The sequence below is a fragment of the Talpa occidentalis genome, unplaced genomic scaffold (assembly GCF_014898055.3).
Source record: "Talpa occidentalis isolate TD23 unplaced genomic scaffold, MPIMG_talOcc4v2.1 talOcc4.8, whole genome shotgun sequence".
In the NCBI taxonomy this organism is placed as follows: domain Eukaryota; kingdom Metazoa; phylum Chordata; class Mammalia; order Eulipotyphla; family Talpidae; genus Talpa; species Talpa occidentalis.
This window is the reverse complement of record NW_023605194.1, coordinates 3,989,598-4,013,508: the sequence shown is the minus strand read 5'-3', so window position 1 is coordinate 4,013,508 and position 23,911 is coordinate 3,989,598. Positions and strand designations below refer to the sequence as shown.

At 58.0% G+C, this 23,911-nt stretch overlaps 1 protein-coding gene across 2 annotated transcripts in view; it reads right to left on the bottom strand.

Annotated features, from left to right (window-relative positions):
• The window catches only part of FAM53B (family with sequence similarity 53 member B), a 98,844-nt gene that overhangs the window by 60,948 nt on the left and 13,985 nt on the right, over window positions 1–23,911 (bottom strand). The window lies entirely within an intron of this gene.

Here is a 23,911-nt window from a genome sequence, read left to right as displayed (position 1 = left end):
GCAGGTTGTGGACGGAGGGCTAGGACAGGGTCCGCAGCACCAGGGCAGACAGACGAGAGAAGGCCCGAAGGTCCAAGTATCTTCTTGGACTGTATTTGCAGAAATAACAGGTGACACAGGTGACATGTCCCCCTTTTAAGAGCCTCAGTGCCAGGCCCTGTCCCACCGGTCCCCAGGGCCTCCCTGCCCGTGGACACTGTGATCCTGTCTTACAGAGAAGCAAACTGAGGCCCAGGTCCAAGGTCGCGTAGTTGTGACGGGTGACAGAGGGCCAAAGCTACATCCGCAAACTCCAGCTGCGACCCTCCCACACCCTGTACCTTTCAGCATAAAGATCCCGTAAGCCCTAAATTTCCCAGTTCAACGGGCCCAACGCAAAGTCACAGACGCAAGGTTTGCAACACACCCTTCTCTCCACAGCTCATCCTTGGGTCCCCAAACACCAACCCCCTGGAGCTTCATGCACCAGCGTCCCCCTGCAGGCGGGGAGCGGGTAGAGGAGAGAATGTCTGGGAGCCGGGGTGGACATTCAGTACCGCTTTCCAGAGGGAGCCTCGCAGATGCACAGTTGCCGGGCAGAAGGCACAGTGCCCCAGGAAAGTCAGGGTGCAGAGGCCGGGGAGAGTCCTTGCTAGCAGCGCCTTGCTAACAGCAGGGTACGTGCCCATTCCCCCTGTCCCCTGGGCTTCTGCCCTCCCACTCAAGGCCATCTCCAGGGGCTCACAGACAGCCACGCCCGCCCCAGAGCAGCTTGGGTACGGGACTGTCAGTCACCCTGTGGTCTCGGCACAGAGCCGGCCCATGAGGAACCTGACCGACGCCAGTCTGCTGGGCCAGCTGCAAAACCGGGAAAGCGCTGGACTACATGTCCACAAGCTGCCATCCTGTCCCAGGTGAGCCCCATCATCTCCCTGAGCCACCTCCTCCTTCGCAATATGCCCGATGCGATCCGTGCCAGGCCCTCCTGGATGGAAGGCTAAGGAGGGCAGGCTCTGCAGGCGAGGGCGCCTTACAGGAAGACCCTAGAGGCACTCAAGTCCTCAGGGGAGCGCCCTGGCCACCTGGCCCAGCAGAGCCCCTTTTAGAGGCTCACAAAGATCTGGTCTTCACGGCCACAGCAGGAGGGCCGGGTGCCAGAGAATCAAATGGGGGTAGGGGAGCAAATGCACTCCAGACTCACGCGCACTAGGGGTTCCATTGGCACGTGACAGGCAAGGAAACTGAGGCTTAGAGAGACAGAATGACCTGGCTGAAGCTGGCACGTGGCTACACTCAGGCTCTCTTGCTACAGAATGAAGCAGCTGCTGACTCAGGGAGGGCGTGCTCGTCCGTCACCGGCGAGCAGAGCATTCCCTCCCTCCCTCGTGGCCATCAGAGGCCACTCCTGGGGTCTGCCGGCAGGGACCCACGCCAGGGGCTGATCAAAGTGGCCCAGGTCTCCCTTGTGAGAGTCTCTTGATGGAGGGGAAAAAAGAAAACTGTCAAATGAGCTGCTGAACCCAATCGGGACTCTGTTCTCCGGGACTTGACACCATCACCCGGGTGCGTTGTAGGGATTTTCTGTTTTTTTAAGCAAATAACATTTTGTGAGGAGGGGGAGAAACGACATTATTCAAGGACAAGAAAGTGCTGAGATCCGGAGCCAAAACAAATCTGAACAGGGGAATGAGACAGCTCGTGTTGTTTCTGGAAACTGCAGCCAGCTGCAGGCCCTACTTGTCAAGAGTCCATTTATCAATGAAAAATAACTGACAGACCAGTTTCCCATAAGCACCCCGTAATTCTTGCTACTGTTCATGTCGTTTTAGCCCAGCAAACACCAGGAGAGATCAGTGTGTTATGCGCTCGGATTTGCTGAGCCAACGCCAAAGGGAGAGAAGGGCAGGAGGGCGGAGGGAGGGACGGGGGAGGGGAGGGGCAGCCCTGAGTGAGCACAGGCAGAGCTGCAGGTGACCCTGGCGAGCAGGACGGAGACGGGCGCCCACAGCAGCCCAGGAAATGTAAGCTGCTTAGCCTAAGACGACCACGCCCCGCTCTTCAGTCAGACCCACTGACAAGTACCGTGGACCCCAAAGACACGAGAAGTGAAAAAATATTTTTACCAAAACAAACATGGCCGCACAAAAGGCAGTGTGGCCTGCGTCAGGACAGCAGGTCTGGGGACAGAACTCTGGCACTGGCTCTGCCCCAGCGGCTCCGTCCACTTGGCCAGGTCACGTCCCCTCCCTGGCCTGTCCCCCACCTGCCAGAGGGAGGCTGGGCCTGGCAGGCTGTCTCCGAGCAGAGAGCGCATGCGTGCAGCCATGGGCTGCTGCAAGGCTTTAGACAGGGCTACCCACCTCTCGAGCCTCGGTCTCCTCACCTGGCACGTGCCAAAAGGAACCTCCTCACAGAGGACTTATGAGCTGTGAGAAAGAACAAGAAGTTCAGGTGAGCCACATGTGGCCCGCCCTCTGCGTGCTGCTCAGGCCTGATCTACAGCGTTCAAGGTCCAGGAAACTGGACAACAACAAAGGTCAAGTCCACACCCACCACCATCTGGGGCCCAGGTGATGACCTCCTGAAAAGCCTTTCAGGGAGCAGGAGGCCACCCTGACACTGAGCAGCTTGCAACCTCTCAGGCAGGTTAACCTGGGCACAGGGCGGAGAGGATGAGAGCCAGCCCCCTCTCCTGCACATCCGGGGTGCAGACGGGATACATGCATAAGTGCACTTCCAAGCTCAACCCCTTGCACGCAGCACCCCTGGTGTCCCACAGCGACACTGGGAGTCCATTCAGGCCTTCCCTGCAGGGCCGGCAAGTGGTCACTCGCCAGCCCTCACCCCTTCAGCTCCTCCTCCTGCACCAACAATCTCCTCTTCCTTCCCAAGTGCTTATGAACGGGCCCTGAAGGCCCAGACACCCTTGCCCTCCTGCGGCCGACCCCCCAGACCCAGAGGTGAGCTCAGCTTTCCTACCAGCGCGTCTTCAGGGACTCCATGAGTCGAGGAGCTTCAGGGTATAGGCAACCACACCAGAGAACCCTCCAGGCCACCGCGCAGAGGGAATGTAATCGCTCAGCAGCTGGCACTTGGGGCACAGCTGGGAGGGCGGCGACCGCTTTATCTCAGGGACCTGGGGGTGGGTGGCCCAAAGCAGTATCGTAGTCTCACACTGGATCACTGGAGGTGACGCGGGCGGGGGCACGGAACCCCCAGGTTGGCCATCTGCCACCCCTCAGAGGCCCCGACCCGACCTCGGCTCACATCCCAGGACTTCACCCTCCTGATTCGACTGAGTCATATCTACCCATCCACTTGACCAGGCCTGGTGTAGAAATGAATCAGACGAGTTAACTGACCTTCGTGAAGCCTTCCACCATCACCCCTCTGCCTCCTGCAGCCCACAGCCCCCGTCACGTGTTCAAGGACGCCACCACCTGGCGAGACCAACACGGGAGCCTCAGCTGCCTGGTAAGGACTGGTGCACCTGAACTCCAGGGCACCTCCCAGTCAATTCCCCGAAGCCATCTGCTGCCTCGGGGGCCGTGGGGAGTGTGTGCACACATGCACACCCTGGAGGGTTCTCTGGCCATCGGCTGTAGCACCGCGGCGGGGCACCACCACCCCGTGACAGCAGCCATCTGTCCGCACAACTCCCACGGAAACAGCCCCAGCGTGTCGACACCTTAGATGGAGAAAGACGCTCTTGTAAGAGGGGCCGCTTCCCAGGGGGCCTCACTCAAAGCGGTGCCCAGCACTTGTCTCTCAATTCCTTGGAACTGGCCATGTAGGAGCTCGGGGCAGCAGCTGCTTCTTGGGGGTTAGGCCCTGTTTTATTTTTTGGCAGGGCGTGGTCTGAGGGGGGAAAGGGAGGGGTGCCTCATTTGCAAAAGTGTCTCCACTTCCTTCTAAGCACTCTGGATAGACAAGGCCTCCTCCCTCCCTCCTGTGCTCAGAGCAGAGACCTCCGGGTGAAAGAGGAAATGACACAGCCAACCAGATGCACCGGCTTAAAGGGAAGGTGACTGAGGCAGCCCAGACAAATTCTTCCAGAGCCTTCTGGGGGCACCCTGACAGCACTAAGGGAGACTCCTAGGGCCTTGAGAGAGTTAACCCACGTCCCAAGGTGAGCAGATCTTCTTCCTCAGCAGCAGGACAGACTGTCCGTCTTCCACATGCCCCACGGTGCCTGGCAAACCGCCCCACGGGCCACCAGTGGCCATCACTGTCCCCTCGTGAGCCACCTGAGCAGGGTTTCAGGCAGGCCTGCCTGCTCACTCTCAGAAGCGCATGTCACCAGGTCATCAGCAAGATGCTAAATGACAGACCTTGACGGCCACCTCCCGGCCCAGTAAGGGGCTGGCCTCCAGCTGCCCGAAGGGCCGCACCTGGTAGCAGCCTGGTCTGAGGGGTCAGAGGAGCAGCCGTGCAGGCAGGGACAGAGGCCACCCCAACCAACGACACCACTTTCAGGGTTAAAGAGAGCAGATGACAAAAATAACAATAAAATATAAATGTCATAGGAAAACATAACATATTTGCATAATAAAACAAAAAACCTAAAAGCCTGCCAGAATGACGAAGGGACAGATGAGCATGGATGAAATTTAACAGGTACCGGGCAGAGGTCAGCATTTGGGCACCAGGTCCGCGTTTTAGCAGCTCTGAGTGAACAGTTAACCACGGCTGTCATCCCTGGAAATCCCGGGGCCTGGGGCCTCACCCAGCCCCTGAGCAATGACTTTCTGCCTGCAGGGGCACATGGGGCTGAAGACACAAGCAAATGTAAGTCATGGGTCATCCTCCGAGGAAGTGAAAATGGTCCCCTATGGGTGCGTGAGTGAAAAGAAGAGTCAGAGCAACAGCATGAGAGGCAACACACATCTCACAGAAGTAGCCGCGACACCATAACCAGCCTGCTAAGCAGGCCTGGCCTCAGATCCTCCTCCCGCGTGCCTAAGGGGTCTCAGCCTCCAGCACCCCGTTGGGCACGCTGCCGCAGCACACTCTTGCTCACAAATCACTAAGACACCAACTAAACACGCACTAGAGCCAGAAGGAAGGGCCTCGCGTAGCAGTGACCGGAATGGGCATCATGTGCACAGGCCCAGGAACCAGGCTGCTCCCCGCCCAGGTCTGACTCTGCCCATGGATGCGAGTGGTCAGGGGTGTCAGCTTCCCCTGGTGCTCAGAGGCAACGCTGACCAGGCCTCCAATGAGCCCCCAGGGAGGCCTGGCCCCCTTTCGCAGAGGGGTCACTGGTGAGAGGCAGCAAAGGCAGAGATAGAAGAGTTTTTCCCCCAAACTCCCCACTGAACCCAACTTAGAAGCCACTAGCCCAGCACACAGTGACACACACCTGCCTCCAGAGACAGCCTGGAGCACCAGGCGGCCAATGCCCATGTCCTGCCGCCACCCCTGTGTCCTCGAGCCACACACCTCGGCACAAACTCAGGCACCTGACAGGACCCCATTTGGCCCAGAAAACTCCTCGCAGCCAACGTGAGGTGCCACTGGGCCCCGGCCACCAGCGCTAGGACGAATACAGGTGGACCCAGCAGCCTGCTCCGTGGAAAAGCTAAAACCTAACAGTGGATGCAGCAAACTCCCATTTGGGGAAAACGAAATGAGTAACTGTAATGATAATGATCAGACAGAAGCCTCTGGAAGGAGACAAAAGAAACCCCATCGGTACCTTCAGGGGGGCAGGTGGTGGCTGGTGCCGAGGAGGTGGACTCTTCAGGGAAGACCCCCTAATACATCACGAATTTTGAGGGTGAACAAAATAAAAACATACAATTTTCTAAAATTGAAATTACAAAAGAACGTAGACTGTGCATCTATGCGCCCACGTGTGGGGACAGATGGACACACACGTACACCTGTGGACGTTTCCAGCGTGGGATACATCTGGATGGGAGAGAAAATAAGAAAACAGCAGCAAGAACCCCTCCAGAATGTGCAGAGGCAAGGCCAGAGGCCACGACAGGGCAGTTACTTCTCACTGCTGAGTTTGCACCACATGCACGAACCCTGTTCTTCAAAGATTAATGTAAACACACCCATTGCTTATAACTTCCCAACACCCCATGCTGGGCCTCCCCTCCAGGCCTCTGCCCATGCTGGCCCCCCTGCCGGACCTGCTCCCTGCTTCCCTCTGCTCCCCCTCATCCTCCTGGGGCCACCTACCCTCCTCTTTTAAACTCAGCACAGGTATCACCTCCTCCAGGAAGGCCTCCCCCACTGCAGAGTGAGAATCATGGGAGCATGAAAGAACTGGCAGGACATCTGTCCTCCACATGGATGGCGAGCTTCTGCGGGTCACGAGCTCAAGCTTAGTCCCCTGAGTCCCCAGTCCCTGGCACGAAATGCTACTCAGGAAACGTCTGCTGAACCAAAGACACGCCGGCCACGTGAAGCTGGTCTCTACTCTGGTCTCTGCTCTCCTGCTGGAGCTGCTGGAACCCCCCAGCTGCAGGGGCTTTCCCACAGCCACCGGAGTTGTGTTGTTAACACTGAGTCTAAGCATCGCGCCTCCTGGTCTGTGGAGGGCCTGGGCCGGGGGCCGTGAGGGTTCCACAGCAGCAGAATCTGTTGGCACAAAGTCCCTGTATCTGGTGATGCTCACAGCTCAGAGAAGCCTGCAAGCACGCATTAGCTCCTCCAAGTGCAGGGGGCAGTGGGCGGCCCTTTGAAAACCCCATAATGGAAAAGTCTCAGCCCGGGGCCTCACCTGTGGTGGCTTTGTTTCCCACATTCTGCCCCCAGGAGCACACCCAGCTGCAGCAGGCTGGCCGCAGCACCCCCAGGGCCAGGGCCCTGGGGACAGAGACCCCGGGTGCTGGGAGGCTGCTGGGCGAGCAAGGAGGGTCAAGAGGCAGAGTCTTCAGACAAAGCGAATGTGAGTGGTGCTCACAGGTGATCTCTAGGTGAGGGTTTGAACAGGCAAATGCCACGCCCCGTGCAGCTTCCCCACTGGCATCGGCCCTTCCATGGCAGAGTGGGTCCCAAGTCCAACCTCCCCAGACTGGCTGTGCCAGGGACGGAGGGAAGAAGGCGGATGTACACAACCACGTTCACACAAGCCACCAAGTGTTTAAACAGGTCCACCCCAAGGCCAGGAAAGTGCCAGAACCTGAAGAGCCATGGGTTCCCTCCCAGAGGAGTGAGCTGGAGCCACGTGGGGAGGCAGAGACCTGAGACATCCCAGGGTGACGGCGCAGGTACGGCCCTCAGGGATGGGCAGGAGTTCAAGGACCAGAGACAGGGGAGCGGGTCCCCCGAGGAAGCCAGTAAGTAGTGAGTTCCACACCCCCATAGCTCTTCCCAGCTGCTAGGGAAGGAGCTCCGGGCCGTGGGACAGAGCGTCTGGCTGATGCGAAGGGAAGGCAGGCCCTGGCACATAGCGCAGCCTCTGGCCGCCCCGCCGGCCCATGGACCCCACCACATTGCGCCCCTGTCCAGCTCCACGGGCTGTGAGCAGGCCTGTCCCGCTCTCCTTTTGCCCCTGAGAACACCAGGAGGACAAGCTGAGCCTCGAGGCGCACAGGAGAGGGGGTGGGGGCTGACCTCGCTGGACAAAGCCAGGGGACCGGGGGGGTCCTCGCAGGACATCCCGAACCTCCCGGTCCTGAAGAGGCAGTGCAGACGCGAAGCTGCAGTTATTTTTGTCCCGGGAGCCGGCCCCACCTCGGCCCACGCCAGGCCGGAATGCAGCAGACAATATGGAGCTGTGCTCCCGGCAGGGGCAGCGCGCCCAGCCCGCATGAGCATGTCACGACCGTCCCAGACACCCGAGTCGCAGATCCGTGGGCATGTGCGGAGCACGCGCCCCCCACGTGTCCGCGTGGTTATGAAAGCACAAAAAGCACAAGGGCTGCTGGGCTTCAGCTGCCAGGCAGGCTGGGGGCGCCGGGCCTGCGCACGGAGGGAGTCAGAAAAACACCACAGAAATGCCTCATTCAAGACCATGACTGGGGTATTGTCCTCTGGTTGTCGAGGAGCAGGAGGGGGGGCACTTCACAAAACAAAACTGCAAGGAAAACTGCAGAGCTGGACAAACCTGGGCCACCCGGCCATCCCCGTGAGTCCGTCCCCGGCTGAGACGGGGGACGAGCGGTGACCGCAGCGTCCCTCTGGGCAACTGAGAACCAAGCTGAGAAGGGGTCACTCCTGGCCACTGTCAGCATCCGCCACCAACTCAGAGCCGCGTCGAAGGCTGACTCTGTGTGGACCAGGCACATCTCTTTCTGGCTCCGGGCCTCGGTTTCCCCAATTGTAAGGAAGTACCTTTCATCCCAGAAGCCCAGGCTGAGCTCATCCATGATCAGCTGCGGGGAAGGGACAGGGCAATTGATTCTGGACACCACTGGAGTCCCAGGCCCCACCGTGACATGGGACACTGATGTCAGGCCCCGAGGCAAAGGGCACAGCAGCTGGGGACTAACACCGGGCAGGTCTCGGGGAGCATCCTGAGAGCAGGGGCATCGTGAGGGGGCACAGCTGCCCCAGAGGAAGGCCGCGGAACAGTGGCCCAGCGCCTCGGGCCAGCTGTTAGCTGGGCCCACCGCAGCCTCTCTGTGCTGAGTGGGGAAGACACCACTCTGGAAAATCAAAGCTCAGAATCACTAGTGCTGCCTCCTTTGGCACCAGGGGTCCAGATAAGAGGAGGTGGGGGGCAGGGGCAAACAGATTTAAGAACGACCCAGAGCAGGACATGAATGTTTCTGGATCTAAAGGGAAGCAGTTCCGAGGGGCTGGTGTCAGGCTGCTCCGGCTGCTCCAACAAAATACAGAAACGGGGCGGCCAATCACAACGGGCATTTATTTCTTGCAGTTCTGAAGACCAGAAGGTCCAAGATCCCGTGCCGGGTGTGGGGTCAGGTGAGCGCGCTGCCCCTCACCAGCGCTGCTCTGCTCACGTGAAGGGTGAGGGCTTTCTCCGCGGGGTCCATTTTCCAAGGGCACTAAGCCTATTCCTGGGGCTCTAGCATCATGACTAGGCACCTCCCAAGGCCTCACCCTCCTAGTAACCCCCCGGAGCCCAAGGCTCCAAATGCTGTTCAGGCCACAGCAGCTGGAGAACAGTCTTTCCGGGCATCCAGGGTCAAGTTCCCCAACAGTGAGATGCACAGTTTTGTAGGTACCTCTGCAGAGTGGGAGAGCGGAGAGAAAGAGGGGGCTCACGCAGGGCGGGCATTCAAGGCACTAGCCATCCTGGGAACTGGGGAGCACTCGACACCTGTGTCAATGAAGTGGTTTTAGGGCAGGGAGCTCAAAGCGCGGCCCGGCCCAGCAGCAGCCTCACCTGCGGGCTGTTAGAATGCAGAGTACCCGCCACAGACCAACGAAATCGGAAGCTGTTGGGGGCTGGTGCGGGGTTACAACCAAGGGTTACAAGCTCTCCAGGTGATCCTGGTGCTCCCATAAGCTTAAAGGCCAGTGTTTTAGTAGATTTGGGACCCAGAACCTGGCAATTTTGTGGATGAGAAAATTGAGGTGCAGCAGGATTGAGTCTCTGCAAATGGCCGCTGGGTCAGGAAGGGGGAGGAGGCCTGATCCGGTCCGGCACTTCCTCCTGGCCAGGACCTGGGGATGGAGATAAAGGCGGCCCAGTGTTTGTCCTGGGGGCTCCTGGTGCCCTGGAATGCGCCCAAGAACACCAGCGTGGTCAGGCCTGGGGGTCTTAAGAGTCTTGGCCCGGCAACATGGGGTGGGACAACATCCCCGTCCCCAACGGGAAGGGCCGGGGGGAGGAGGCAGCGGACGAGGCCACATTTCTGCTGCAAATCAAGGAAGACAGGAAGGCCTTTCAGGCAAGGAGATTTATGACCCACGTTCTCAAGTTTGGCGAACAGTCCAGAAGGGCACCAAGAAGCCCAGAGGTTGGCCATGTGATCAACCGTGCCTGAGAATCGGAAGGAAAAAAGTTCTGCAGAACATTTGCCACAAGAAGAGGGAAAAGGGAAATGGAAGGGGTGTTGGGGATTAAGTATTTGGGAGAATAGATGAAAAAAGGATTCCTGGAAAAATATTTATTGCCATTGGGAAAATCTTTACTTTCTTCCAGCTGCTTCCCTGAGTCTCTGCCGGAAAGAATGAGCTAGGAGACTGAGAAAGGTGTCTTCATTGACCCTAAGAAGTTTTCTCTCTCTACCAGCAGCAGCAGTTACTGGATACAAGGCCGCCAGACTGCCTGTCAAGATAATTTAAAGATTAAATCTTTATAAAAAAAAGAATCCCACAGCATCTGTTGAAATCATGTAGGCACTTTGGGACGAAGAAGATTAAACTGGGTGAAGCCCCTGAGGTGCAGTGTGGGGACCGGGAGGAGCCAGAAAGGATCCGGGTCACTGGGCCTCAGGGCAAGCTGGGGAGGGGTGGAGAGGGCTGCGTGGGAGGCGCTGTGCTCCCAGAACTGCATCAGTGGGCACTGCAGAAACACGGGGAAGGCACCCCTGAGATGAAGGGGGCAACCCCCTCTCTGAGCAGCAGCTTATGTCAGTTCACCAGCAGGTGTGTGGAGGGAATGACCTTGACCCCTGGAAGGGCCGCCTGGGCACGACCACCAGCAGCTGCCCCTACCCCAGGGGCCCCGGCTCCCCTGCGCTGCCCATGTCCACTCCACAGCGGCAGCGCTGCTGGGAGCAGGCCAGGGCCTGGGTCTGCCCTCCCCTCCCCGTGAGGGCGCCCTTCTGGCCTCTCCTACAATGCGGGGCTGGGGAAGGAAAGCGGTTCTGTGCCAAATACTGGAAACAAATGCCAGCAGAGCCAGCACAAGGAACAGTCAGTCTGGGCCCCTGACACCCACAGACGCTGGCCTCGGTGGGGTCACCGCGAGCACAGCAGCTGCTTCCTCACTGCTGCTCCTGCACAGAACACAGGATTCTGTTTTGATGACTTCTATGCGAGATATAGAAGTGAGAGGGGGGTTTCCTGCCTTTTATTTCAAAATAGCCCGGGACAAGTGAAGACTTCTTGTACCATAACAACACATTCAAAGGGAAAGCTCGCTGAAGTGGGTTTTCTTAAATGTCAACCCACAGAGCAACCTACTTCTCTGCCCACAGGCCGTGATACGAATGCGACTGGGGGCTCACCCAGAGGAGCAAGTGGGTTCCCTTCTAGCAGCAGAAGGCCCAGGACTGGGGACACACCTGGAGTTGAGGAAGGACGGGCTTTGCTACAGGGGGCCAGGCCAGCCCCTCTCCTGCGAGGGCCCACTTGGTGGGGGTGTGGCCCCAGCTCCCTGGGGAGCAGGACTTGCTACCCACCAGCGGATGTGTGAGCACCAGGTGAGACAGGCACGGAGCGTGGCACATCGCAGGGCTCCCCAAGTGCCAGCTAAGCCAATTGCCCCGAGAATGTGTTTGCACCAGGGCTCTTTCTGGTCACAGGCCATTTCTGCCCCTTTCATAGCCCAATCTGCCAAGATCTCATCAGCCCTCCAGTGCTACAGGACGAGGACTCAGGAGGCCATTCTGGGAGCGGCTGGCTCGAGGTGAGCAGCGTCCGAGGGCAGCAATCAGGTTGCCCTTCCCAGCCTTTTCTTTCCCTTTTTTAAAAATTTTCCTTCTTAAAGCACTAGGAAAAAAACCCTTCTGTGTGTGTCCTCTTAACCCCAACTTCCTCCTACCCAAGCTCTTCTTTCATGCAACTGCTGTATGACTAAATGCACCAGGCATATCTGGTTTTCTCCCTTTTTTCACTCTTGCCAACGACCTGAAAGCCCCTCCTGCTTCAGTCTTGCATTTCATTCACGTGCTATCCTGATGAGCAAGGGAGTGGGCACAAAGCTGTCCCCCAACAGGGACATGACCAGCTGTTCCCGAGAGTGGCAGGGGCCTGGACTCCTGACAACACACAGGATTTCATCAGAGACCCTCACCCAGGCCAGCCCAGTGGGCAACAGCCGCTCAGCGACGCCCCGCACCCAGTGTGTCAATGTGGGGGAGACGCTGCGTGGTACGTTTATGGCCGGCTCCAGGCATCTGAAATCTATGCTCTCCATAATTGCCTTCACACCTCAAAGTGATGCTGTGCTAATGAGCTTCCAGAGAGATTCCTGTTAGAGCAGATCGGACTGAGCAAGGGGAGGGCCGCGGTGCAGCCAAATTGGGGGTCGGCGGCTGTGTCAGTGCTGCAGCTGACAGTGTCGGAAGGAGAGAGCTGCAATGCCAGCTCGGAGGGCCTGGAACTCCTTCCTTCCTCACGCTACTCAGCAACCCCTTTCTCAATGAGCCAAGTCATCCCTTATCTGTCACCATGGAAAACGTGGCCCCATAAACATTCCCAACCTGTGAAAGGGACAGTCGTCTAACCCATCAGGTCCAGACAGAGCTTCATGTGCCCACAGAAAAGGCTGGATTTCTGCAGGGCCCAGCCTACAAACACATCTAGGGGACAGAGGATGGGGAGGGGCGGGGCTGGGCACAGCAGAGCTGATGAGGCTGCCTGCCCACGTGTGCCAGGAGCTGGGGTCAGTCTGGAGGGTGGCAGCACTGGGGGATCCCCAGACACCTGCAGATGGGGCTGCGGCCTGGCAGTGTAGATGGCTTGCCCAGGCCTCCCTGCCACGTCACACACGTTTCCAGCATCTCTGAATCAATGAACGGACTTTCAATTCTGCTTGAGGGCCAGACAGTCCTTTCCCTGGGACGCCTGCCCTCCCTCTCGGGTTCTCTCCATTTGGGCTCCACCACACTGGTGGCAGCTGGTGCACTTGTGCCCAGGGCAGCTTCCGGGACCACGCCCTGTCTGCACTGCCCAACACACAGCAACTAGCCCCTCACAGCCACCAAGCACATGACATGTGGTCGGTGCAACCGAAGGGCTGAATTCATTTCACTGAATTGCAATTAATTTACATTTAAATAATCTTACCATTTTAATATTTATATATTTATGTATTTACTTATTTATTTGTTTTTTTATTAGAGAGCTGAAAACAGTGAATAGCTAGTGGCTGCCATATTCGAAGTAGAGGACCAGAACACAGAGTGTCCGTGCAAAATCTGGGTCAGCACATTTTCCGGCAAAGGACCAGGCAGTCGGTATCAGGCTTTGCAGGCCACATGGTCCCTGTTGCCATTACTCAGCCCTGCTGCTGTAACACGAAAGCATCCACAGATGCCTTGAACACAAATGGGTGGTGGTGTGTGCCAATAAAACTTTATTTGCAAAAACAAGCAATGGGCCAGATAGAGTCTGTGGGTTTAGTCAGCCTACCCTGATAGACAGAGCAAGGAGTTCAAATTCCAGGACGACTGCCCACCAGCTGGCTAACCATGGGCATCTTTATCTTACTGAACTCCCAATCCTTCATGTATAAAGAGGGAGCAACCAATGCCCCACTTCTCAAGGAGGCTATGAGAATTAAGTAAGGGGCCTGCAGTGCACTCAGCACAGTACTGGCGGGGGTGGGGGTGGGCGGGGGGCAGGGAGGGTATTCCAAACGCACTTGGTGGGGAAGGAAACTGGAGACGGATGGATGCTCTGACCTACCATATCCTATTTATTCCTCCCTATCCTGCAAAGTAGGCTCCCCTCATGCCAGTCTATCTACAGAGAAGCTAAGTGGATGCAGCGGGAACAGGACCAGAACTCAGGCTCCATTTCCTGGTTCCAGGCCCTGCTCTCTACCAGCTGACATCAGCCCTGCCTGCGATGCTGCCTCCTGGCCCTGCTCAACGAACTGCTCTGCACAATCAGAGGCTCCTTGTGACAGATGAGTTCTGCCCAGCCCTGATCCGTCCACCATCTGAAGCCCTCATCACCACCAGTGACCACAGACCACTTCTTCTCAGGCTGTCAATCACCCACACCCCACAGCTATGCCCCACAGGCAGCCTCACCTTCACTGTGCAGAATGAGGTTCGGGGTGCGGCAGAGCCACATGGAGATCTGACTATCGCCCTTCACAGTGCTACCTCCCCACAACTGCTCCACAAAATGAAAAACAAGGCCCCCTCCCCCACAGGGATGGGGCAACACAGAGCTGCACAGCCTCACGCGAGCAGGCCCAGTGCAAGTAAGAACTGAGGCACCTCCTGCTCCCTGCAGGCCTGAGACCGTCTGCCACCCAGGCTGCCCTTTCTGCGTGTGGCCTGCGGGGCCCTCCCCCAGCAGAGGAGCGGGCAATCAAGAGGCCGGTCTCTCCTCCAGAGCCCCAAGACACAGCTGGCTGTGACCACCACGCTGGGCAGCTGCAGCAGCCAGGGCTGGACCCAAACCTGAGCAGAGGTCAAGGCAGAGAAGGATACCCCGCTCAGCCCTGCCCCAGCTTGCTCCTCTACCTCAGTCAGGGGCTGAGAAAGAAGTCTTCTGTCCCCGAGAGCCCTTGCGGCGCGCCCGTGCCACTCACGCCTTCCTGGGCTGGGTTGCTCATGCCAAGGGAAGGGCAGGGCCAGGCATTTTCACACAGGCTTGAAGCTCCTCAGGCCAGGGAGCAACTCCGAGAACATAGTGCAGGGTGAACATGCTCCCCGGTGACAGAACGGGGAGCCCTGCCATTGTCAGGGCAGGGACACTGGAGTCTCCCCTAGAACACGCAACACCTGTGAACTGACTTCCTTTGAAGGGGAGTTAGGATCCATCTGAGGCCATCACACCCCTCAGCTGCCGGGGTGCCCACATGGGGCCTCGCCTCTACTCCTATTCTTCCCCTCAAGCTCGCGGGTTACCTTCTGGCCTACTGAGCCTCAGCCAGGCCCAGACGCTTTCCTTTCTGGCAGGTGAGGGCGTCGGCCTGCCTCCCTAGGAATTCTATGAATGGGGAAGTTCACTGCCAAATTTAAGAATAAATTAATGCCATTTGCAACTAAACACTTCTCGCTTCAGGACTAAATGTAGAAGAGCAATACCTCCGCGCTCAGGACAGACACCCCAAAGACGAGATGGGGCTGCTGAACTGTCATCTCCGAGGGGCTCATCATTCCCCTTAATTCTCCTCCTCCGGCCGAGTGACCTGCCACTCGACTCCAGGCTCAGACCTGGGCAACACCTGAGGCCGTGGGGGTCGCAGGAGGACCAGTGGCAGGAGTCAGGTGACCCAGACAGAACATTCTCACGTGTTTGTGTCAGCAGCTTCCCCACCCGGTGAGAACACGCCAAGGCCAAGCCCAGACGCACCGGGCTCCTGAGTCAGCCACGCCAACACGGACACATTTTTTCCTTTATGGAAATAGAAATCGTATTTTTTCAACTCATGTGATGCCAAGAGGTTTTGTTCATTTTGATTTCTTTAGTTCCAGTGCTGGCACGGGCAAGAAACTTTGGAAGTTCTTGGGGATCCCAAGTGCCCCCACTGAAAGCAAGAGCTCTGACTGCAAATAAACACAGACCACATCCCTCTGACCAAGCAGACAGCCCAGGATGGACATTCCATCAGCTGGGGGCCAGTCTTGTGCTTCCTCCACAGAGGTCACTCCAAGGTCAAAAGGACTGGGCCCCTGGGTGGGCTTCCTGGGTCTCTCCTGAGGACACTCCTGAAGGCTGTTGGAGAAGACCATATCCTCCGACCTCCACACCAGCCTCTGGCTGGGGTCCGACCACCTGCTCCTACTTGGCTCCCGCCCAGCTGCCTCCCCTCCAGGGCACAACCGTCAGCTGTCTCCCCAACACCCAGTCTCCTCTAGGGCCAGCACCAGCCATGTCTCCCCAGCTCCCAGCCCCTCAGGGTTCAAGGTCAGACCCCGTCACCTTGCACCTTACTGCCACCCCTACCTTGGACACTTAACTCTCAGTCTGTCAGGCTCTGTTCACCCAGGCCCCAGATCCCGATCATCCCCGACCCCCTGCTGTCCCCCCAGAGGCCCTGGCACACACAGCTCCCCTTTCTCCCCCACGCTGAACTCCCACCAGTCTTCAGGACTCAGGAGCCGGCTCTGCCCTCCCTCGAACACATGGAAATCGGCCTTCTCGGGGCTCCCAAGCCGGGGCTCCCCAGCAGCTTGTGCACACACGCCTCCCACCACAGCTGCAGACTGTCCACGACACGAGCCGGGACTCGGTGTGGGCTCCCGGGGTCCGCTGAAGTGGACTGCGCCTGGGGGCCCAGTGTGGTCACACAGAAGCAGGGACACATCCAAAGAGGCACGGTGGGCAAGGGAGATGAGAGCCATGTCCACCAAGACCAGACGCTGGGCTGCCCTTCACGGCCCCTCTGTCACAAAGTGCCACGGTGTCCAGGAAGACACCAGTGTCAAGGTTACCCAGCCCAGACCCCTCAGTGGGGCAGCTGTGGGGGCTCGCCAAGGCCTGTCTCAATCACCTGTGCCAGCCTGAGGGGAGGGGGCACTGCAGTCAGGAGTCAGGAACCCCATGCAGAAGACAGTAACTGCCATGTCCTACCCCGTCCCGAGGGCTCTTCCCCAAGCAGGCACTCTCACAGGCCACGACTGCCCACCCTGTCGGCCCCACAGAGGGCTGACCGGGGGCAGCAGCAGGAATCTGGCACCAAGGGGAGCCTGTGGGCGAGAGGCAGCCTCTCCCCTGGCACCCTGTTGAGGGTGCCTTTAAGGAGCTTGCAGGGACGTTTGGGGCAGAGGTGCTGAAGGCAGGAGACTCTCGCCCAAGCCTCGGGAGCCCCACTGACCGCGGCTGGCCAGGCCGCCAATGTGGGAGCAAAAACATCAGCTGCGAAGTTCGACAAGGAACCTAAAGAGAAAGCGGACTCGGTATAGACAGGTGTGCGGCCGCAAGGCTTCCAGGGAATTCACTCACCCCCAGAAGCTGCAGGTAAGGCCTGACCTAAGATCCTGAGGCCAAATCTTGACATGCATTCAATTTTCTGTTTAGGATCAATTAAATCACATTTGCTAAATAGAGATTGTGTTTCCGAAAGAGAAAGCTGAAGAGATTTCCCCCGTCTGAACTCCTGTTCAGAGAACACTGTACACTGAACTAGAATGCACACTTTCAACCCTCCTGCCCAGAAGCAAGCCCGCGGCAGCAAGAGCTCTGACTGAGGAAAGGCTTCACCTGCCCCAGTCTGACGCGTCCAGCCAAGCCCAGCTGACATTGAAGTCCCCTCTGACCCCGCGCTGTGCTGTCGCCACCAGGGCTGGGGGCACCTCTGCCCATCTTTGCCCTGTCCTTCCAAGGTGCACACCTGCCACGGGCTGCCCGGATGCTCAGCAATGTCGGCTGGACTCCCAGAGCCCCTCCCCATGCTGTCCTCACCGCCCTAGCCCCAGGACTGGGTGCCGTCAGCATGGCCATGGTCCGGATGAAGAAACCCAGCCCAGGAGACAGGCCCGAGGGCAGCCAGCAAAGGGCAGCCCTGGGATTTGCACCCAGTCACCCCAACTTCACCCAGAGCTTCATGCCGCCCCAGCCCCAAGGGCTACAGACCTGGCTTTCACCTGCACTTGGCCCTCAGCGCCTCTGCCGGCCAACCCTGGACCTCTTGGGACCACGTAGGGGGGCGTCTCCCACCCTGACGCCTCTGCGCAGCCCCGAGTCGCGCACAGGCCTGCTCAGGCTGTCAGCCAGCCCTCCTGAAGACACCGGTGGCAGAGCCAGCAGGATGAGAACCAAAGCCAAGAGCGTCACAGGGTGAACTAGGCCCGGCAAGCGAGCAGCACCGCGACCGCACCGTCCCCCAGAAGCCCATCACCTGACGGCCGTGGGCTTCACGGGAGGGGCTCGTCCCAGAGCCCGGCCCCCAGAACCATGCCATGGAGGGCCCCTGCATTCCACATGCCCTCTGGAGCCTCAGAACACAGACACCCCTTTTCTCCCCCCTCAAGAGAGAACCCCCACTCCTCTCCTCACCCAGCATGAGGAAGTGGCGGCTACAAAGGACGTGGTCTTCTACCTCCCCGCTGGCAGCGAGGCTGCTCCCAGCCAGATGGAACCTCCCTGCACTCCCAGGCCCCTGGCCAATGTGAATGCCAGAGCCAGGGGAATTCCAGGCGCGGCCCAGGCCTCTCCCAGCTGGGCCTTGTCCGTCAGGGCACTTGAGCCAGAGGGCAGCGGGCGGAGGGTGGCCTCTGGGTGGAGGACAGGCAGGCAGCAGCAACTGGAACCTACACCAGATACCTTCTCTACATCGGGCACTGCCAGGACACAGGACACAGACAGGCCCAGCTGTCCTGGAGCCCACAGGCCCACCCAGCAGGCTCGGCTGCACGGCCACCCAAGCCCCGGCTGGAAGCAGCAGTGGGATGCCTGGTCAGTCCAGGGATCACCCCTTGGAGGGCACAGCCTGCTTATAGCAGGACCGGGCAGGTGCTGGACGAAGCAGAAGCAAGGCACGGTGGGAAGAACACAGCCTGAAGCCAGCCAGAGCGAGCCGAACCCCAGTGTCCCTGCACCCCAGGAGAGGCATTCTCAGGTGGGCCGTGTTTCAGGCAATAGATGGAGCCAGCCCCTGGGCACAGACCATGCTGGGGATTAAATGACTCGTGAAGTGCAGCACCCAGCTCCGGCGACACTCTGCAGGTGCCCGAGTCGGATGGGCTGCATGAACACAGGGGAGCAGCCCCGAGAAATCACCAGCTCCCTCGTCCCCACCTCATTACGCCCAAATCCAACCGCAGCAGCAGAATGAGAGCCTCATGTGCCCACCAGCACCAACACCCAGATGGGCACATCTTTGCCCGAGGCCAACACCCTGCTCCTCAAGCTTATCATCACAGGCTCCAGTAGTCTCCTGCGGACCCCTTCTTCAGCTGAGCGAGTTCTGGCCTAACTTGGGGCGTCTTCACTTCCCAGGCCCCGGGGACCCCCGCGGGGCGCATCAGGGGAGGAGGCAGGAAATGGACAGCTGTCAGAGGCGACCACGAGTGCCGGGCGGTACTTTCTACATGACTCAAAACACTCTAAACAACGAGGCCACTTGCCTGCTGGTCTGACCTGCAAGCATGAACGTGCCCGAAGGCTCGCAAGAGGGGGATCCCCGGGTAAAGCAGCTTGGGTTCCTCTCTGTGACTGTGATCTTGGGAAAGTCACCACAACTCCCAGGGGGAGGGATCGCTCCTCCCTAAGATGACATCAGCTGATAAGAAAAGCTCCTCAGGCCCCGCCATTCTAAACATCACTCTGCTAGATGTGACCACGAGGTGCCCGTGGGGAGGGATCCAAGCCAACAGGTCCAACCGGGCAGCTGACAGTGATGGTCACCAACAGAGGTGGAAAGGACCAGCAGCTCACTGGCCACTAGCACCCTGGACCCAACACATTTCCCCTGCTCTGAGCCCCGAAGGGATGCCACGGGTCCAGCTCCAAAGGGAAAGCTGACCAGGCCAGCAGGAGGTTGGGGTGCAGCGCCTGCCTGAGACCCAGGCTGAGGGACGCCCACCTTCGGAGCCGACCGGAATGCAGGGGGCATGCCCACCCATAACTTGCCCAGCAGGGCTGGGAATTCCAAGGGGATGCCAGCAACAGGTGCCATGGGGCTGATAGTGTTCAGATCCTCCTTCCGGACCCACAGCAGTGGGAAATCCTAATGGGTGCATTCCACTCCTGAACAGGAAGGCACCTAGCCACCCCCCCACCCATGATCACAAGTGCAGGCCTCACGGGGTCACCTCCAGCCCTTGCTCCCCAATCTCAGACACACAACAGAATCAACTCAGGCTTGAAAAATGAGAGCACTCAGTCCCACCTCTTCTGACGGTGCAGGTCACAGATGCAGCCTGGGCATCCTCGCTAGTTGTTAAACCTCCCCAGGTGATTCTATGAGCAGCCAAGATTGAGGACCAAATTCTAGAAACAGCACAGAGGGGCCCAGTCTTCCCCATAAATTCTTTTTTTTCTTTTTTTTTTTTTTGGTGAGACCCTCGCAGGTGGCCGGGGATCGAACTGGCGCTGCAGAGGCTGCGGGCAGCCTCGCAACCCAGCGCTCAACCGCTGCGCCACCAGGGGAGGAGGCCCTTCCCCATAAATTCTTGAAGAGCAAAAAGAGCAGCAGACCCAGCCAGGCAGGCCTTGCCAGAGACGGGGCTCCTCACCCCAATCCACCCTCCACCTCCACGTACAAACCAGGACCAACCTGCCAGGGGCCATCCGTCAGACAGGATGCAGGGCGCTGTCCAGCCCTGGCTGGGGCATCCCCCACCCTTCCCACACTCTGGAAGATGCACCACTGTCTGCAGTTACTTGACTAATTTAGACACATAAACAAAACGTGATATTCTGCAAACCTGGAGTGACCAGGCCCACAAAATGATTTACTTTGAGCCATCTGAATTACAAATGCAAAAACAAAACAAAACAAAAAAAAACCTGGAAACCCTTTTTACAATGTCTTTGAATGGAAAATGGAACTTGAACAAACACTGATGCTTCTAGGGGGCTGCCAGATTTATTTCCCACTTCCCCCAAAGGTCACTGGAAATAATCATATTTTCCTGTGAATCTGTCTGTTAGGATGAAGCAAAACATTTCAGCCCCCCAATGAGGCACTGCCTTTGGGCCAAACACTCCTTCAAGAAAACAAACCCAAAGCATGGGAAAGGCGCAGGGAAAAAGGCAGTTAAAATGTCTAAGCTTCCCTGTGGTGTTAACAAGACTAAACAAAATTATGGGTTGAGATAAAACAGAACCAGCACCTCTATCGTACGAACACCGGCCTCCAGCACGTGTCCGGAAGGACGCAGGCTCCGGGGCCAACAGACCGGGACAAAGCACCCAGCTTCCCGGCCTCCCGCTATGTGGCCTTGGGCCAGTGACTTGGCCTCTCGGAGCCTCAGCCGCTTCAGCCGCAACTGCAGGGTGGCTATGAGAATCGAATCAGAGGGTGTATGCAAAGCCCCTGGCCCCTCGCAGGCCTCCAACAGCCAGTGGACACCGCCATTGTTCTCGGGACACTTTGCACCCATTTGGGCTGAACCCAGCCACACCAACTTTTCATGGTCCTGAATCTCGGGAGCCGTGGGCACCAGTGCAGGAGAATCTGTTTCTTTGTTTCATGGAAGAAGGAAAAGAGGCCGCGCTGTCAGGAGCTAACCTGCTCCCGCATTCTGGGGTCAAACAGGCTGTTTACCTACATGGTTTGTGTTCCCCTCCTGCGAGGGCGCAGAGGCCCATGAGGGCTGTTGTAGGCGCTGTTGTTTCGTGACAGTCCTGCCTGGCCAGGCCGAGCTGCCCCCGCGCCCCCCCATGCCAAAGGCAGCTTCCCGTGCAGCCCCCACAGCAGGAGGGGAGAAGAACCGTTAAAGAAAGGGGGGGTGCCCCTCACACTTCTCCGTAACCCCTGACGTGATGTGAAATTCTACAAGGTAGACCCTTTGAAATGCAAAATCTTCCAGAGTCCTTCAAATGTGTTTTTATTTTCTCGGGTTCCTAAGGCTGCTTTCAGACCCACCCATCAGCATTTCCCCTCTCAATCAACCCACATTTCACACACACACACACACACACACACACACACACACACACACAAAGGAGGAGTGGGAGGAGGCTGCAGCAAGAATGACTCTGTTTTTTGAAAAAGCTCAAGTATCTCCAGTTGCTGTGAGGGAAAAAAAAAATGCTGTCCGCAGCTCCAGCCTCCTTGCAACCCTCTTCCCAACACCCCCAAGCCAAGTTTCCTCTGGAAGATTTCCTCCCAATCAGACCAGGCACTAACAGCTGCTGCTCGGGATCTCGGCGAGCTTTCTAAAGGCGAGAATCGGGGTGCCCTCTGACCCTAGTTCGGTGAGGTGAAGACAAGGCCCCACCAAAACCACAACCTGCAATTTTCCAAGCCTAAAAACCTTGATCCAAAACTGCGCGCACAGGAGGTTTGGATTAAACATCAAAGAAGAAGTTACCTTAAAACAAAGTTGGTTGGCAAAGAAAATTACTTCACCCTAAGAAGAACCCTGGGGGACGGTAAATTGCTTTTGAATATAGACTTTTCAGTGGCGAGGTCATTAATCATGTCGATGTAAACTTCGCTAAGACAAAAAGTCTCTAAGCCGGTCCCGGGGCACACAGCATCTCCAAGCCGCGGGGTGAGTTTCCAAAGTTCACGTCCCAGCTATTACAGCGCCGTCCCCGACCTTGGGCCATAATAAAGGTGACTCAGGCTCGTAGAAAGAACCCTCATAAAGTTAGGCAGGAAACAAACAGAAATTAATCAGAGAAAGAGAGTCAATGGCTTCGGAAAGTGTATTCACAGGGCGAGTTTAGACAGCGACTCTCCGGGGATGGTCGGGCATTTCAGAAAGGGGTGAGGGAGGCAACCTTCCCGCACACCCGAGTCTCTCGGCCAGGCCTGTTCTGCAGGGCGGAGGACAGGGCAGCAGCTGGACCAGCCCACGAGGAGAGTGGAGCCCAGCCGAGCTAAGCTGCGCTGAGCCGGGCCAGACCCGGCCATGTGCTTCGTGTTGGCAACAAACCGGTTCTTTCAAGAGGGAGAGCCTGACAAAATGGACAGCTGCAGCACAGGGAGAGGCAGAACCTCGGAGAAGCCCCAGGTTGGCCATTCTGCCCTCAAGTGAGAAAAAAAATAATTGCGAGAGCAAGTTCACGTTCGAAAGGGTCCCCCTGGCTGGATCAATTAAAGAGATCCCCTCCACATCTGGTTTCCATCTAAAACCGAAACTTGTATTATCAGCATATTACATAACAAATTGTGCCTGCAGGTTTCTTTTATTACACATCAGAGAGGTGTGTGTGGTGGAGGTAACGCCGGGGGCTGTGCTGGTCTGAGCATTGGCTTGTTTTGGTCTTTGCATTTTTTCAAGGGCAGGAACAGAAAGTTTTCCGCACGGTGCGCAATTCGAAAAAGTCACCCTGCCCCGGATGGAACAACTCAGCAGTCAGGCGGTGGGTCCGAGCTGTCTTGGGGCCCAAGGCATCCAGCAGCGGGTGAGGAGGGCCTGCCTGTTAAAGAGCAAGGCAAAGGCACACCAAACTGCTCCAAGGCGTCCTCTGCTGCCAGCTGCCCGGCCTTGCACCAGGCCCCACCTCTGCAGCCTCAGCGCAGGGGGGGGAGAGCTGGCTGGCCTGGCCTGGCTTGGGCCATAGGTCAGGTACTTGCTCCCTGGACCCACTGAAAGATGCCCGGCCCAGCTGGCTTCTACAGAACCAGGGAGATGGTGAGGCCAGGGTACAGTGAAGAAACCAACGGGGGGACAGGGAAAGAGCACAGGAAGTAACAACAGGGCCCCCCTAAAATGTCAATTAAAAGAAGCCACCGGGATGGCAAGGAGAGATCTCAAAGCTCTTCCCAAGAGACCTTTATGAACGTCCCCGGGGCGACTCTGGGTGACACAGCCTGAGCCGAAGCTGAGAAGGGGGACAAGGACGGAAAACAGCGTCCCCCGAGCCAGGCCATGCCCTCCCCGTCCTGCTGGCCGGAGCACATTCATCTCCACTTCTGCAGAACTTCTATGTCAACTTGTCTTCCACGCTAAAGTGACTGCACATCAAGGGCGCCGTCCCAGGGGGGGAACAAGAAGTCCTCGGGCAAACCGATTTCACTGGTCTTAAAACCCCCTGCTCTCCAAAGACGCACGAGGGAGAGAAAGAGAACCTCTCCCAGGCCTCTCCGCGCTCCGGACGGGACAGCGGGACAGCAGGGCAGCAGGCAGCCCGTCCGCAGGCTGCTCGGCGATGCGGGGCGCGCGGGCGAAGGGCTGCCGCTCCCGCAGGGAGGACCCCAACTCCTCTAACCTGGGCGAGTCTACTGGAAACTGCACCCCGCGACTGTTTGCTTATCCGGGTGTCCAGAGCTGGGGGGGGGGGCCCACACCTACAGACTTGCAATTCAGTGTCAACACTGTAACTGAGGCAAATTACTTCTAAGTGGATAAATTAAAATGAAACCAAAATCTGGCCCAGCCAGGAGCTGTGCGCTTCGTGGGCTCTGCTGACTCGGTGCCCCCCAAGGCGCCAGCCAGGGGCATCTCTCCACCTGGAGGCCGGACCCGGCGCGAGGAGGGCCCCCCGCCCCCTCCGCCGGCGGGACCCGGCGGGGACACCCGCGCGAGCGTGT